The 17,969-nt window shown below is 47.8% G+C and overlaps 1 pseudogene; it reads left to right on the top strand.

Annotated features, from left to right (window-relative positions):
- The window catches only part of LOC120712558, a 29,885-nt pseudogene extending 12,364 nt beyond the window's left edge, over nt 1-17,521 (top strand).
- Nucleotides 17,522-17,969: the final 448 nt, after the last annotated feature.

The following is a 17,969-nucleotide window of genomic DNA, read 5'->3' as shown; positions in this document are numbered from 1 at the left end:
GGGAAGATCCTGTGACCCCGCCTCTGGTAGGTCTCGTAGAAACTGGCCTTAAGAAGCGTCCAGAACCTACGGTCGACTCGGCTGTCACGGGTCACGGGGAACCAGTCCTCCTCCTGAACACTCCACCTGAGCCTCTTGACCTTCGCCGCATTGGCCTTGGTCAAGTTCTGGAGCAGCACACCTGGCTCCAGACGCACAACAGTGTCCATACGGAACACTGCGCGCTCGGCCTCTAGGGCCTCGGCTCTACGAGCTGCTGCTGCTGCAGCTGTGGACCTGCGAGGCTCCTGTGGCTGGTGACCTCCTCGCGTCCTCGGTCCAGTGCGACGCTCGGTCGCTGGTGAAGTCTCTGCTGCTGGGGATGTCTGCCGACTGCGGCCAGACCGTCGTAGAGTCGGTGACTCCTGTGTGCTCTGCCCCTGAGACTGCTCGGACTGCTCTGCCTCTGAATCTGAATCTGCAGCTGTATCTGACTGATCTGACTCTGCTGCTGCTGCCAGTCGCGGCTCTGGTGGCCCTGGCACCTCTGACTCTACCCATGCCCCTGCCTCTGCCTCTGCCTCTGCCTCTGGGGTCCTCCCTGATCTGAAACGGACGAGCGCGGCCTGATGCCTGCTCCTCGGCGGCCTTGGCCACCATCTCGGCCCTCTCGGCCTCCTTCTCTGCACGAGTCCGCTTGCGAGCGGGCTTCTCGACCACAACTTCCTTCCCCTTTCTCTTCTCGCGACCCATCTCGACTCACGGTGGCTAAAGTGTGACGCGGGAGTGTGGAAACACGAATGCGATGCGAAAGCAGTGCAAGAATGCGGCTTCGGCAAAGCGTCGAACACTTGGTGTGCATGCTGCGGATGGCAAAGGTGGATGGCGTGCTGGCGCGTGGGATTGAGTGGTGCAGTGTGGGATGGCAGGAGCTTGCTGTCGTGGAGCTGTGGTGGCGAGGATCTGCGGTGGCGGCGCGATTTCGCGGCAGTGGGCGACGGCGGCCACGAGCAGCGCGCGCGGGCGGCGCAGAGTGCGTGCGAGCAGCGCTGGGCGGCGCAGAGCGGCGGCGCGGGTGCGCGGGGATGGTGCACGTCGGCGGCGCACGGCAATGGCGGCGTGGAGCGGCGTGGAGTAGCGTGGAGCGGCGGCGGCGATGGAGGATGGCGGCGAGGAGTCGGGAAACTGAAGAGGAAGAAAGGCCGGTGGCGCGGGGTCAAGAGATATATGACAAGTGGGCCCTGCAAAATTCTTTAACGCCGGTCGATCCGACGAGTAGGGTTTGAACGCCGGTTGATTTCGTCGGTGTAGTTAACCCGAGGCTCCATTAAATATGCATCTGAACGCCGGTTGAACCGATGCTGAGAAATTGAACTCGCCGGTTGAACGCTTCCATCGCCGGTTGATTGCAGGGTTGGAACTGAGTTTACATTCACCGGTTGATCCGATGATCTGAAATTTGTGTACGCCGGTTGAACGCCTGAAACTTGACTGAGCTGAGACAAAACTTAGTAACGCCGGTTAAACCGATGATGATGCTCCATTGAACGTCGGTTTAACCGGTGAACCCGAAAACCCTCTGTCAGCTCACTCTTCTATGCTAAGTCCAATAAACTTATAAGATTCAAATAAACTCAAGTTAATGGACTTGCATAGGCGACTTTACCCCTCAAAATAAATAGGATAGCATACTTGCTTAAATAAATTTCTTTTCAAACACAAGGAAAAGCCGCAAGAGAAACAACGCGCCAAATGAAATGTATGAGCCATGTCATAGGAATATTGAAGATAGAAAGCTTCAAACTCATCATGACATTGCTCACTAGGCAATAACGCACCTAATACTTTGCTCTTTTCACTTTTCATGAATTAAGATCTTGTATATGAAACAAGTCTCATTTTCATCAAGTGATCTCCTTTGTGACCCTTACGCATGCAATGATGATGCAAACTACAACCACATGCGAAAGTATAGTAAACATGAAGTGCACATCTATATGACAAGAAATGCATAACAAGAAATTAAGATCTACTTGTCAAGTTTGAACCCACGGGAAGCTTCTTCATGATGAGCCTTTCTACAAGCCTAGAGGAAAACAAGTGGACCACCACCTCTAGCTAAACCCTTGCTCATCACTATCTTACCATGGTTAGACAAGTGTCCTATATGTATGCATTTTTCTATATGACATGGCAACTTACATGACGTTTGCCGCATCTAACACATTAAGCTCATTCCTTAGCCTAACAAAGGTACTCTCGTCTAAAGGTTTTGTGAATATATCCGCCAATTGCTCCTCGGATCTCACACCTTGAAGGGAAATGTCCCCCTTGGCTTCGTGATCACGCAAGAAGTGATGGCGAATATCAATGTGCTTTGTGCGAGAGTGTTGAACCGGATTCTTGGCAATTTTTACGGCACTTTCATTGTCACAAAGGAGTGGGATCCTATCTAGTTTCACACCAAAGTCCAAAAGGGTTTGCTTCATATATAGGATTTGGGCACAACATGCACCGGCCGCTATATATTCCGCTTCCGCGGTGGACAAAGCCACGGAATTTTGCTTCTTACTTGACCAAGAAACTAGAGAACGCCCAAGCAAGTGGCAACCCCCGGAGGTACTCTTGCGATCCACACGGCTTCCGGCAAAATCCGAATCCGAGTATCCCAAGAGATCTAAACTAGCGCCTTTGGGGTACCACAAGCCTATGCTAGGAGTGTGCTTGAGATACCGAAGGATCCTATTCACAGCCGAAAGGTGTGACTCCTTTGGGTTAGCTTGAAAGCGGGCACACAAGCACACACTAAACATTATATCGGGCCTAGATGCGGTAAGGTAAAGCAAAGACCCTATCATAGAACGATAGAGGGATTGATCAACCGGTTTACCGTCCACATCCAAGTCGAGATGCCCATTGGTTGCCATGGGTGTCTTGATTGGCTTGCACTCATCCATCTTGAACTTCTTCAAGATATCTTTAGTATACTTTTCTTGATGGATGAATGTCCCTTCCTTCATTTGTTTGACTTGAAAACCAAGGAAGAAGGTCAATTCGCCAATCATGGACATCTCGAATTCCCTAGACATCATGGTAGCAAACTCATGGCTTAGTAAATCATTAGTTGAGCCAAAGATAATATCGTCAACATAAATTTGACAAATGAAAAGATCCCCGTTGACGTCTTTTGTGAACAACGTGGTGTCCACCCTCCCGATCTTGAAGCCTTGCATGATTAGGAAGTCACGAAGCCTCTCATACCAAGCCCTTGGAGCTTGTTTGAGCCCATAGAGTGCCTTGTGCAACCTATAAACATGGTTAGGATTCCTCGGATCTTCAAACCCGGGAGGTTGCTCAACATAAACAAGTTCGTTAATAACGCCATTTAAGAATGCACTTTTCACATCCATTTGATACAACTTAATGTTATGATGTGAAGAGTAAGCAAGAAGGATACGGATAGCTTCAAGTCTTGCGACCGGAGCAAAAGTTTCACCAAAATCCAAACCTTCGACTTGAGAAAACCCTTTTGCCACAAGTCTTGCTTTGTTGCGTATCACCACCCCATGTTCATCTTGCTTGTTTCGAAAGACCCACTTGGTGCCGATGATGTTCTTGTCTTTCGGAGGAGCTTCGAGGACCCAAACTTCATTGCGGGTGAAGTTGTTCAACTCATCTTGCATGGCCATCACCCAATCCGAGTCCTCAAGCGCTTCCTCTATGCTAGTGGGTTCAATACAAAAAACAAACGAGTGATATTCGCAAAATGAAGCATATTTAGAGCGAGTTCTTACTCCCTTTGATGGACTACCAATGATTTGACCAATTGGATGATCCTTGGAGATGCGACCATGCTTCACTAGCGGTACTTGCGTGGATGCTTGTTGGGGTGGATCATGTGTGACTTGTGCTTGTGGTGGAACACTTTGCTCTTTTTGTTCTTGAACTTGGGGTGTTGGCGTTGGCACATCTTCTTGAGGTTGTGTATCATCTTTTTCTTGATCTTCATCCATTTGGGGCGCCGTGGAGGTGCTTGGTGTAGATGAGGAAGATCCTCCCCCTTGATCATTGCCTTCATGCACCTCTTCCGGCTTGATATCCCCAATGGACATCTTCTTCAAAGCTTCATCAATCTCCTCATCACCTACATTTTCATAGCCAACAACCTCCTCTTGGGAGCCATTAGATTCATCAAACTCCACATCACATGTTTCTTCAACTAACCCGGAGGTTTGATTGAATACTCTATATGCTTTGGAGTTTGATGCATAACCAAGAAAGAAACCTTCATCACATCTACTTTCAAACTTACCGAGCCTTTTCTTCTTGTAGATGAAGTATTTGCAACCAAAGACTTGAAAGTATGATATATTTGGTTTCTTCCCGGTGATGAGCTCATATGGAGTTTTCTTGAGGAGTCGGTGAGGATACACTCGGTTGGATGCATGACACGCCGTGTTGATTGCTTCCGCCCAAAATTTCTCGGACGTGCCATAATCATCCAACATTGCTCTAGCTACGGTGATGAGAGTCTTGTTCTTTCTTTCCACCACTCCATTTTGTTGAGGCGTGTAGGTGGCGGAAAACTCATGCTTGATGCCCTCTTCATCGCACCATTCTTCAATCTTCATGTTCTTGAACTCGGTGCCGTTGTCACTCCGGATCTTCACAATTGGGGAGTTGTACTCCCTTTGAGCTCTTCTTGCAAATGTCTTGAAGAGTTCCGGAGTTTCACCCTTATCGCCTAGAAACATAACCCAAGTGTAACGTGAAAAATCATCAACAATTACTAGGCAATAGAGGTTACCACCAATGCTCTTGTATGTAGTTGGACCAAAGAGATCCATGTGAAGTAGCTCGAGCGGCTTGGAGGTAGACAACATCGTCTTGATGGGATGATGTGTTGCAACTTGCTTCCCGGCTTGACATGCTTTACATAGCTTGTTCTTGTCAAAGGTGACGTCCTTCAAGCCGGTGATCATCCCTCTCTTGTGGGCTTTCCTGAGGTTGCTCATGCCAATATGAGCAATTCTTCTATGCCAAAGCCACCCAAGAGAAGACTTGGTGAAGAGGCATGTCATGGTGCTTGTTTGCTTTGAAGAGAAATCCACTAAATAGATGTTGACATGCCTAAACCCCGTGAATACCATTGACTTGTCTTCTTCAAGAGTTACTACAACACCATTCTTGTCAAAGGTACACGTTAGTCCAAGATCACACAATTGAGCAATAGAAATGAGATTAAAACTAAGTGCTTCTACAAACAAGACATTAGAAATAGATAAATCTTTAGAGATTGCTATTCTACCCAAACCTAAAACCTTTCCCCTTGAGTTATCACCATAGGTGACGTGTTTATGATTGCCGGGGTCTTCAAGGGAGGTGAACATGCTATCATTGCCGGTCATGTGTTGAGAGCAACCGCTATCAAGTACCCAATGTTTTCCACCGGCTTTGTAGTTCACCTACACACATGAGAATTCACTTTTGAGTTTTAGGAACCCAAACAAGCTTTGGGCCTTGCACATGTGTGACAAGAGCTTTTGGGACCCAAAGTTGTTTGGGGAGCTTTTTCTTTGACTCCTTAGTGAGTTTGCCAATGAATTTGGCCTTCACCTTGCCCTTCACTTTACTCAAGAGAAAATGGTTATTTTGAAACATTGAAGAGTAATTCTTGGGTAATTTAGGAAGAGGACGTGATGGTAAAGTGCACTCCCTAGTGTGGTGCCCGGTGATTTGGCAATATTGGCAATATGAACCAACTTCCTTGATGAAGCTTATCTTGATCTCCGGAGAAGGAGTAGTGCCTTGATTTGGCTCCGGAAATGAACCAAGACCTCTCTTGCCATAGTCACGTGCATTGTTGAAGAGAATTTCCTTGTGGATGTATTCTCCTCTTGAGAGCTTCTCCACACTACTCTTGAGGCTTGCAACTTGATCCATCAATTCCTTTTCCCTAGAAGGTGCAAGCTTGGGCAAAGCATTAGTAGCATTTGCATTAATGAGTAGGTCATCACATGAAGTAGAAGCATTGACCTTCTCAATAGTTTCATGAGCAAAGTTTTCAAGACTTGGGTCAATTGCTTCATAGGCAAATTCAAGTTCTTGATACTTATGAGCCAACTCCCTATGCTCTTGTTTAAGCTTTTTGTGGCTCTCTTCAACTTGCTTAGCAAGTACAAGTGACTCATTGTGCTTTTTGAGCAAGTCATTGTACTTGCCAAGCAAATCGGAGTGGGCAAGCTCTAACTTTGCACGAGTGCTCTCAAGAATCTTGACTTTGCCCTTTTCCCTCTTGATGACGGATGTATACTCATTAATGAGGTTAGCAAACTCATTAGGGTCAAGCTCATCATCACTATCATCTTCACTCTCACATACCTTAGAGTTACCTTTGGCCATGAGGCACATTGGAGGTGGAGGTAGTGATGGTTCTTCATTTGTGAGGGCGATGGTGACTATGTCTTCTTCATCACTTGAATCTTCGCTTGATGAGACATCGGTCACCCACTCTTGTTTTTCCACCAAGAAGCTTCTCTTGGTGTGCCCTTTCTTCTTTGGGAAGAGCTTGGTCTTCTTGTCATGGCTCTTTTTCTTCCCAAGTCTCTTGTTTTTGTTCTTCCTTTCTTCTTCTTCATCATCGCTTGAATCATGGCGATGCTTGCTCTTGTGATCCTTGTTTCTTTTGTCCGGCTTGGGGCAATTTGGACGGATGTGACCTTTTTCTCCACAATTGTAGCAAATTTTGTTCTTGACATCCATTGGCCGGAACATTCCCTTCTTAGAGTCAAAGTTGAACCCTTTCTTGTTGATCTTGTCATTCAAGCGGGTGAACTTCCTCATCATAAGAGCAAGCTCTCCATCATCTTCAACATCGGATGAGCTTTCATGATGATCATCTTCTTCATTGCTTGAGCTTGAATCTTGCTTGATCATCTTGAGCTTGCGGGCTTTGTTTGCCTTGGTCTTTAGAGCAATTGATTTGCTTGAAGTTGGCTCTTCGGACATACCAAGGATACTCATCTCATGAGCGCGAATTTCGCCCACAAGTTCTCCTACTTCCATTGTGTCAAGATTCTCCTTTTGAAGCATAGCATTGATGATGTTATACTTGGGCTTCGGGAGGAGCATGAGAATCTTGCGATTGATGGAGGCACTGTCAATTTTGGATATTTCAAGTGCATTAATGTCCTTGACAATGACATTCAAGCGAGAGTACATATCATTGTAATTTTCATGAGCTAGCATTTTAAAAGAATCATACTTAGCTCTAAACAAGTGATATTTTTGTTCACGGACTTTTGTGGAGCCTTCATGAATTTCAATTAGTTCTTTCCATATATCACTTGCTAAGTCCATGCCATTAACTCTAGCAAAGACTTCCTCACTAATGGCTTCGAAAATTGCATTTCTAGCCTTAGCATTCCATTTTAATTGTTCGGTGGTGGGAGTTCCGGTGAACCCGGTCTTAGTTGCCAACCATACTTCGGGGGCAATCGCATCAAGGTATGCGGCCATGCGAACTTTCCAATAGGCAAAGTTCTTGCCCTCGAAGTGAGGCGGCGAACCACCCATCTTGGCCATAGCTCTAGGCGGTGAAGCCTAATGATCCAAATGAGCAACGAGGCTCTGATACCAATTGTAAGGATCGATGGACCAAGAGGGGGGGTGAATTGGGCCTTTTTCAAATTCTAAAACAAAGTAAAGCAATCTTAACCTATGCAATGCTAGTAGGGCACCAATTCACCAACCGGATAACTAAGCTTCTAACACAAGCTAAGAGAGCTAAAACAAAGTAAAGCCTAGCAAGGTAGAGCTAAGTTATGATCTCTAAGTCAAGCACATGAGTAAATTGCATGAAAGAAAATGCTTGAATAAAAGGAATGGACAAGAGACAACCGGATTTTTCCCGTTGTATCGATGTGTTGGCACACACCCCTAATCCACGTTGTGACACTCACAAAGAGTATTGTCACCTCCCAAGTCACCGAGACGAGGGCGCTCACTAAGAGTCTCCGTTCACCATCCCGGCGTGGTGGAGATCAAGCCACGTACAATCTTCTTCTCCGGGCTCCCACAATCCTTGGCAAGCTCCGCGAGAAACACCTCGATCACCAAGATCGCCTAGGTGATGCCAATCACCAAGAGTAACAAGCTAAGGCCTTCACTTGAGCAAGAACCGATCACCAAGAACGGATGCACACTAGCTTCTCTCTACTCAAGTCCTTAATCTTGCTTCTTGATTGATTGAATGCACAAGTATGTGAATGATGAAGCTCAATGTGGCTCTTGACTATAGTATGAGTGTATGGATGTTGCCTGGTGTCAAGAGTGGGCGAAATGACCCATTGGAGGGGTATATATAGGCAGCTCACACAAATAGAGCCGTTGGAGAAAAGCTGCCAGAAAACTGCGTAGCGCCGGTTAATCCGACGTACCCCCCATTGTCATCGTCGGTTTAACCGGTGAATGTAAACTGCCTCTTCTGAAAACTAGCCGTTACAACTAGGGCAGATTAACCGACGTAGCATCGGTTTAACCGGTGAGTGTAGTTGTCCACTGAACCACTGAAAAATCAAGTCTCTGGACAACTGCACCGACGTTAACTCAAACCTATCGTCGGTTTAACCGGTGAGTACAACTTTTAAATTCCTCTGAAAAACCATCTCACTGGTCAATTGCACCGACGTCTTGATTCAAACAGCGTCGGTTAATCCGGTGAATAGAACTTGAATTTCCCTGGAAAAACCAACTCTGGACCAATGCACCGACAGTTAAATTCAAACACGTCGGTTTAACCGGTGTATTGAATTTGTCCAGACTCTGCTGACTTCGTTCAACCGACGTATAGAAAATTGAGAGCGTCGGTTAAACCGGTGTATAGACTTTTTTTGATTTTGTCTTTTCTGATTTGAGTCTTGAATGAAATCCAAATATTCTTGAGATATAGTTTGAGAACCACTTATTTGAACTTCTAGAAACCTGAGTGACCATAGTGTGCATCCATTTTCAAATGACCATGTCCATGCTCAAGTTACTTAGCCTTAACCCCTCTTAATAGTGCGATCACTACAAAACTATAAAACCTATACTAACCTAAGTGTCCTTCTCAACCTTATGATACTTAGGACTAGAAAGATCCTTAGTCTTGACATAAAATTGAGTTGAATACCGAGATCGCCTTTTTGAATAATGAAATTGAGGGGCCTCTTTTGACATATGACCAAATGAGCGATAATGATCTATTAAGCTGCACAAACTCATTAGTCACAATAATGGTTGTCATTAATCACCGAAACATACCTTGAGGGCCTAGATGCTTACAGTGTACCACCCACAATCCAACGGGGCCGTCGAAAGAGCCAACGGCATCATCTTCGGCAGCATCAAAAAGTGCCTGTTTGATCAGAAAAATGGCAAATGGGCCGATGAACTCCCGAAGGTCATCTGGTCCCACAACACTTCAGAATCAAGGACAACGAAATTCACCCCATTCAGGTTACTCTATGGTGCCAAAGCAATGACACCATAAGAGCTTAAAAACCGAAGCCTAAGGGTGACTCACCAAGTCGAGGCCACACCATCGAGAGACAAGGACCTTATGGAACTAGATATCCTTCAAGCTTCGGAGAACCTTGAGAAATATCAACAAAAAACCATGAAGTGGAGAGACAAAAAGGTCGTGAAAAAGAACATCACAGTCGGGGACTGGGTCCTAAAAAGAAAACCAAACGCCGAAACCTCCGGCAAGCTTAACTCAAAGTGGGAAGAGCCTTTCCTAGTGACCAAAAGCAACAGGCCAGGCTCCTACCACCTGTCTGACGCCGAAGGCAACGAGCTGCAGCATCCGTGGAATGCTGACAGCCTCAAGAAGTACTACATATGAGCATGTAAAAAGGCCGCATCGCAAGACTATAAGCAATTGCGGACCCCCATAGCTGTTTTTATTTTTTCTTTACATTGTAAAGGGCCGTACTCTTTTCCTCACAGGGGGAAACTCCACACCGAAGGTGAGGTTTTTGACGAGACAAACCCGTTGTAAGCTAATTCAATACAATGAATTTCCCCCAAAAAAATGTCCCCTTCGCCTAAGCAGCCCAAATGGCAAGCTTCGGCAAGCATCTTCATGCTCCTTAAAACAGTAAGTTAGCAATGTATGCAGAATCTGCAAACTTTGCATACTTATCTAAACAAACAGCCAAGGGGCTTCGACCTTTTAATAGGTCGGAACCAAAAAACCTTCGGCACCCAAAGGCACAATAAGTACTTGCTAAACAATAGCCAAGGGACTTCGAACTTTTAATAGGTCCAAACAAAAAAACCTTCGGCACCCAAAGGCACAATAAGTGCTTGCTAAACAACAGCCAAGGGGCTTCGAACTTTTAATAGGTCCGAACCAAAAAACCTTCGGCACCCAAAGACACAATAAGTGCTTGCTAAATAAATGCCAAGGGGCTTCGACCTATTAAAAGGTCCGAACCCGAAAACCTTCGGCACCAAAAGGCACAACAAGTGCAAAATCAACGCCAAGGGGCTCCGACCTTTCAGAAGGTCCGAACCAAAAACCTTCGGCACAGAAGGCACAACAAGTGCAAAATCAACACCAAGGGGCTCCGACCTTTGAGAAGGTCCGAACCAAAAACCTTCGGCACAGAAGGCACAACAAGTGCAAAACCAACGCCAAGGGGCTCCGACCTTTCAGAAGGTCCTAACCAAAAATCTTCGGCACAGAAGGCACAACAGGTACAAAATAAACGCAAAGGGCCTTCGACCTTTCAAAAGGCCCGAACCAAAAAACCTTCGGCACCAAAAAGCAATAAGTACCAAACAAATGCCAAAAAGGCTTCAACCCTATCAAAAGAAATCCAAAAACCCTCGGCTCTAAATCAAGGGAAGAGCGCACCAAGTGCCAAGGAACCTCGATCTCCCGAAGGTGCGAAATGAAAACACCCTCGGAAAATCGAAAGATGGATGCCAGAAAGGGGGGAGACATTTTTCTCTTCGAACTCTCGGCATCCATCATTCAACCTAACCAAAATACAATGAGGAAGTCAACCCTTCGAGGCAAAAGTGTTCGTAGAAAGGGGGGAGATGTTTTTTCCCAAAACACAAAATTTGAGCACGTTGCCTCGACAGTGAACAAATTATCTATCAAAGTTCCACAAAAAGGAACTTAAACTACCTTGCAGGCAATGATTCGCCAGGAAAGGGGGGACACATTTTTCTCCAAAAAAAACACAACCCTAACGAACATCACTTTGGGTGGTAGTAACCTGCTTCCCGAAGGACACAGCCAGCATCCAACAAAATGAGAAGACGTTCTTACTCAAGACTGACAAATCTTCTCCCGAAGTTGCTTTTCCTTACCAAACGCAACAACCATAAGGATTGTCCGGGACGACGACACGCAAGGAAGGGGGAGACGTTTTTTCTCCAAAACCGAAAACCCTGCGTGCATCTCCCAGACTCTCTCCCCCCAACGAACCTTCGGGAGAAATGTGCTAGGAAGGGGGGACGTTTTTTCTAAAAAACCCTAAACACATAACACCCGAAGCACACCAAAGGCTTCGGAAAACGAGCCTCGATGAGCCACCCGCAAGAAAGGGGGGAGACATTTTTCCCAAAACTCCCCTTGCACATCCCTCACCAAGGCCTAACTCGACTCACAGTCCCCAAACTCACAGGAGACGTTTTTATCACACACCAAAAGCATCTCGAAGGATGCACAGAGAAAGACATCTCGAAGGATGCACAAAAACAACCCGAAGGATGCACAGAGAAAAGCATCACGAAGGATGCACACCAAAATGCACCTCGAAGGATACCCAAAACAAAGCATTGTCAGAAACGATGGCTAGAACAGTGCGAAGGTTGAGTAGAGTCACAACGAAGGTCAGCACGGTAAAGTTACAACGAATGACGACCGGACCAGCACAAGTACTCTGCCACGCTGCATCCGGGACGAGCAAGGCTGAAAGCCTCCCAGCTCATCAATGGCATAGCGTTGTTCACATCCTGCATCATGGGAATATTTACAAACCAAGTACATAAGCTCCCAAAACAAACACCTACAAACTAATCTCTAGACCTGAGCCCCCGATAAGTTGCCGGCGTCATGCCCCGAAGGAGACCGTCGGACTTCGGACGTTTGATTGTTCTCCGAAGGTTGATCAGGAATCGGCTCCTGCGCAAACAGAAAAGCTTAATAAAAAACAAGCAGAAAAAAAAATGGAGGACGAGCCCGTGGAATCAACCCTCCCTCAGTAGCTGCGGCTGCAAGAGTCTGAACGGCGACTTTGCCCGAAGGCTCCCAGAACCGCTCAAAATATGCAATCTTGACTTCTTGGATCTTGGCCAACTCCTCGGGCAAACCCTCGTAGGGGACGTACTGAAAGTCCCCTTCGAGTATGGAGAGGTCAACGGCGCCGACACGGAGCAGGTTACCCACAAGTCCCTCGAATGAGACGGACGCAGCGTTATCGTTGGCAACCCTCATCACCTCTCCAAGCCCCTCAAATTAAGAAATCATCCAATCCAAAAGCTGAAAGATCACTTGAGAACCTTCGGCCGGCTCAGGCAAGGGCAGAGGCTCCGCACCGAGCGCCGCAAGAGCCTTCCTATACTCCTGGTACACTCCTTCGGTCCGGGCAGCGACCTCCGTAAAGACCTGGTTGAGCTCATCCACCTTGGAGTAAACATTCTCCAACTCGGTGATCCTCCCTTTGAGGGCAGCCTTCTCATTTGCATCCCTTTCAACAGTTTTCCGAAGGCTCTCTAGAACCTTCACATTGTCCGAGGCAGTTGTCTCTAGCTTCGAACACTTGACCTTTAATTGCTGGTTCTCATCCCTCAGAGACTGAACCTCTGCCTCGGCCCACTTCAGCTTCTCCGCCAGGCTCAGCCTCTCGTTGGCTCGTTTAACCCATAGCTCCTCATCAGCCTTAGCCTTCTTCACCAAAGCTTGGTTAGCGAAGGCAAGTTTTTTGCTTAGTTCCGCCACAATAAAGGCAGCATCGGAGGTAGACGTCTCCGCTACCGCTGCGGTAAATTCTGCACCAAACACAAGGTCACCTTCAGTTATCACAAAACTTAAGCGAAAGCTAAACCGAACCCTGCGCCAACTTACCTTTTTCCGGGGGAAGAATCCCGGTCGTGCCAGGCCCATGCATCACAGCCAAAAGCTACTTCATCGACGCAGACACAACTGCGAAGGAAATAAAAAGAGGGATCCTCTAAGGTCACAAACAAACCAAGGGCTCATAAAAACAAGGAAACGAAGCTTACCGGTTTTGTCGAAGTTCAACCCCTCCAACATCTCCACCTCCTTATCCGAAGGTAGAGCTGAGGACCCACTTGGGAAATCTACGCCCCTGAGAGAGAGCAGCGTCTCACCAACCAAAACCTTCCCCTCCTCGACACCCGCTACAAGGGTAGGTGTGGCGACCGCCGTCATCGGCACCGGAGCCCTCGGAGCCCCGGCCGCAGGCCCGGTGGGCCTTGGCTCAGGCGGCTTCGGAATGTCCGAAGGCTTGGCGCCAGTCTTAACAAGACTCTGAATCCTCCGGCGTTTTGTTATACCTTCGGGGAAACAATAAAGGTTAATCAGTGCCTTCGCCACCTCAACCCGACGGCCGGAACCAAAAAGCATGGTCCCGTACTCATCGCTAAGATCATAATGGGATCTAAAAAGCCTCTCTTCGGGAACTACGATCTCCCCGCCCACCGTCCCCATGAGCTCTTCCATAAATGAGGGCGTACCACTATCTCCTGAAGAAACCTCCTCGTCCCGCGCCTTCCTCTTAGCGCTCTCGGCCCTCGCAACCGAAGCCTTCGAGCTCGAAGGTTTCCTCCCCCTTCCGCGACCCCGACCACCCCCTCCGCCACCTTCGCCCAAAGTCCCCACCTCCTCTTTTTTAGCCTTGCCCTTGGACTTCTTCGACGCCACCTCGGAGCCAACATTGCCCGAAGGCGTCATCCTCGGGACCGCACCCGCAGGCCCCGGCCGAAGGCCATACTCCACGCCCATCTCCGCCAAGCATCTGTTCAAACGAAAGTTCCTCTTGCAAATCTCGATCAAGGAAAGATATTCCAAGGCCCCAAGATGTCCGAGGCCTCCCGCTCCAGCCTGGCAACAATCACCTCATCGCTCAAACCTTCGGGCCTCCGAAACCCAAAAATTGGAGAGGTCAAGTCATACTCCATCCCAGCAAAACGCTTTCGCTCGAACCCTCGAGGAGCCCAACCAGCAGACAAAGGCCAAATCCCCGTGGCTAAAAACTCTTCCACCACATCTCTACCGCCGCAAACCTGGCAAGCTATCATGAAGGCTTCCACACACGGCTTAAAACCCGACGCACGCTTGTTGTACGCAAGTTGATAAGTGTGATCGAACGCCTCGATATCCGAAGCTAACAAAAAACCTCTCCTCGCTTGAGCCCTCGGGATCCGGAAAACCGATCTTGGCATAAAACCAGTACTCCAGATAATTCTCCTCCCATTTATTTTTTTAGGCTGCGGCAAGCACAACCTTCGTCAAGCCTGTCTTCTTGTTGGACTTGCGAGGGACGAAGATGCAACACCCATTCTGCACCTCACTCTCTTCATCATCATCATCCACAAAAACCTTCCGAGGCTGACAGTGCAGCTGAAAGAGCCTGCAAAAAGGCATCAACGGACACCCCACATCCGAACGTCCTCGCAACCCACAAAAATTCGTACAATGCTGCTATCCCATTCGAGGTAAAATGGTGAAGCTTCACATTGAATGGCTCCAACAGCTTCGAAACTACTGGATCCATCGGAATGCGCAACCCAGCAGTAAAAAATCCTTAAACACCACCACCTCTCCAGCCCGAGGCACCGGGAAAACCTCTGGGCCAGGAGGGCAACACACACCTTCAGGAAAATATTCTTTTGAAACATAGAAATCGACCATACTCTGAGAGACGACAGATGGCTCGAAGAGCAAAGTCTTACGCTTCTCAGGAGCCATTAGGTCAGAAACACTCGCTGAAACCCCCAAAAGACTGCCGCTGGCCTGTTCTTGTTGGGCTGGTGAACGCGAGGCCTCGGACCCTTCGGGATGTTCAACGGGATCACAGTCTGCGCGGAGAACCGCCCTCTTAAAGAATGCCATATCTACATAAAAGCAAAGAAAGGCAAATTACGAAAAAGGGTCCAAATGAACCTTCGATTAACCTCGCTGTTTGCCTAGTGCGAGCCATGAACTGCTAATCTACTTACACCGAGAAAAACGAGCAGCTTGATCTCGCACGAAGCAGAACCTTGGGAAGAAGAGCTTTATAGCAAAAAGCGTCGAAGGTAAGCAAAGCTCAAGAGGGCACGGGTTTTACCCCCCTCCCCCACTCCGCTTATATAGGCGGGGAAAGCAACAGTACCAACGGTAAAATCGAGGAGTCGGCCGCCCAAGCGACACAATCGGAGCCTGACACGTACACAACCAAAACCGACCGTTGCAGCCGACGGTTCGGGAGACATTTTTCCACGTGAGCTTCCCGAAGGTTACACGCCATCTTCTTCATTAACGCGGATTCGGACCATCGGCTTCGGACCTCGCCCTAGAGGGGCTACTGTTGGGGATTGGACCTTCGGGAATGCGCCCGGAGGTTAATCTCATCCTCGAAAACATCTCCTAACCTGTCTGCAGGGCCCCGGTGTTGGGTAACAAGAGCGCCCGAAGGGTGGTCGGCGCCAACCAAGACACCGAGGACCGGGAAACTCACCTTCGGGACCGAAGGTGAGGGCCGATCACTCAGGAGCACAAGCCTGAGGATCACAACCTGTGAAGCATCGAGGGGATCACCTTCGGGAGGCCGAAGGTGACGATTGATCGCTCAGGAGCACAAGCCTGAAGACCACAACCTACGAAGCATCGAGGGGATCACCTTCGGGAGGCCAAAGGTGACGATTGACCGCTCAGGAGCACAAGCCTTAAGGCCAGAACCTGCGAAGGCTCTCGAGACCCGAAGGATATTGAGTGCAGAATGCAACCCGGACGAAGGTCTTCAGAACCTTCGTCGGGAGTAGGCGTGCGTGTGAAACGTGAATACGTGAGAATGTCGAATTTGTGCACATCTCACCGTGTAATTTTACCCTGAAACCATCTGTAAGTGAGCTGTAAATGAGTTGGAGGAGGGCAATTCGGAGATATCTGGCCGAGGGCCAAGGGTATAAATAGCCCCTCTCTCCACAGTGTAAAGAGTTGAATATTCTAGTTATTTACTGGAGAATTAAGTGCCTACTTTCATTGTTATTTTCATATTGTTCATGCTCCCAATTTGAGCATCTAAGAAGCAAAGATCCCAACAATCGATTTATCTTATGGATTAATAATCTCTGCACTCCGCAGCATATATAGAGTTGTGGTGCTTCGAGCTCCTGGTGCTGCTCTCCGCTCTCCTCCCTGATCCCAAGCTCGAGACGGCCGTCCTGTCCATCTGGTGAGCGTTCTTGCTTTAATTTGGGGATGAAATTTGCCATGCCCTTTGCTCTGTCTGCCATTCAGAACTCACTGCTGAGATTCTTGCAGCATCAACACCATCACCTTGGCATTCATGGTCCCGCTCGGGCTTGGTGGTGCCACATGGTCAGCTCAAACAACATACCATGCCAACAATTCTTCTTCTGGAAAACATACAGTATCATCTTTGCAACAATTTTCCCCGATCCTGATGTCATGCACTTGCGTTGCAGCACGCGTGTCTCGAACGAGCTTGGCGCGGGGCGGCCGCAGGCAGCCCGTCTGGCGGCCTGGGTGGTCGTGCTCCTGGCTCTCATGGTCGCCGCCATTGGAGGGCTGGTGATGGTGCTCGTGCGCAACCTATGGGGGTACGCGTACAGCAGCGACGAGAGAGTGATCAAGTACATTGCCAGGATGCTGCCGCTCCTCGCCGTCTCGTTCTTGTTCGACTGCGTACAGGTGTGCTTTCAGGTAAAGAAGACGGAGAGAGCCACTGGCAAATTGGCAATGCGCCGCCAGACAGATAAAATCGGCACCTGCATGAACTGTGAGCAAATCCATCTGGTTTTTTGAAAATTGTAAAAGATGGCCCTGCTTGATCTGCAGGTGCCATTAGGGGATACGGTCGGCAGAAGATCGGCGCCTCCATCAACCTTGCTTCCTACTACCTTGTTGCAATCCCTCTGGGATACTTCTTCGCCTTTGGCTGCCATGTCGGAGGAATGGTAATTAATTGATCTCTTCCATTATGTGTTGGAGAATAAATGGTTTACTTACACTACTTTTTGAATGTTTTAATTGTATTATGAAAGATTTTGGTTTGAACTTTGAACAGGGGCTCTGGTTTGGACTCCTGTGTGGGCTGGTGGTGCAGACGATCTTGCTGATCTGCATTACCTTATGCACCAACTGGGAGAAAGAGGTAAGAACATGTTACATGTGTCAATACACATCATTCGGTTGTTTTCTTCTTGGCCTCAGAGTTTATATCTTGATCTTCAGGCTGTGAAGGCCAAGGATAGAATCCACAGTTCTGCTTGTCTTGGAGATATGACAACATGAATGCAGTTTCGTTGTGAACTCAAGAAACCATTGGGGCGGTGAGAGGACTAGAAGGGCATTTATAGTAGTGTGCCGTGAATAGCAATGTTCGTGATTTGAACTGGCAGGTTTGTCTGGAGCTGAGGGATTATGAACAAAATCAGTCAAGAACCTCTTCCAAACAAATCCTTAGAAGTTGGTGTCCTGGTCTAATGTACTTATCTCTCGTACCTTTCTGTCTCCATCACCAATAATAATTTTTACGCTTTTGACAGCCAACATTGTGATAGATTACTCAAAGGATAGGGGAGAGAAGGAATCCTCTACATTTGAGCAAGAGGGAGGTGTGTTTTGGCGATAAAAAAAATATTAGTGATGGAATTGATAATTTGCTGTAGCACCTCCCATTACCAAAAGAACAGATTTTTGATATTAGAAAGATGGATGAGTAATGTGCTGGAGATGCTTA

This window comes from Panicum virgatum, chromosome 6K (assembly GCF_016808335.1).
Source record: "Panicum virgatum strain AP13 chromosome 6K, P.virgatum_v5, whole genome shotgun sequence".
NCBI lineage: Eukaryota > Viridiplantae > Streptophyta > Magnoliopsida > Poales > Poaceae > Panicum > Panicum virgatum.
This window is presented reverse-complemented; position numbering and strand designations above follow the sequence as displayed.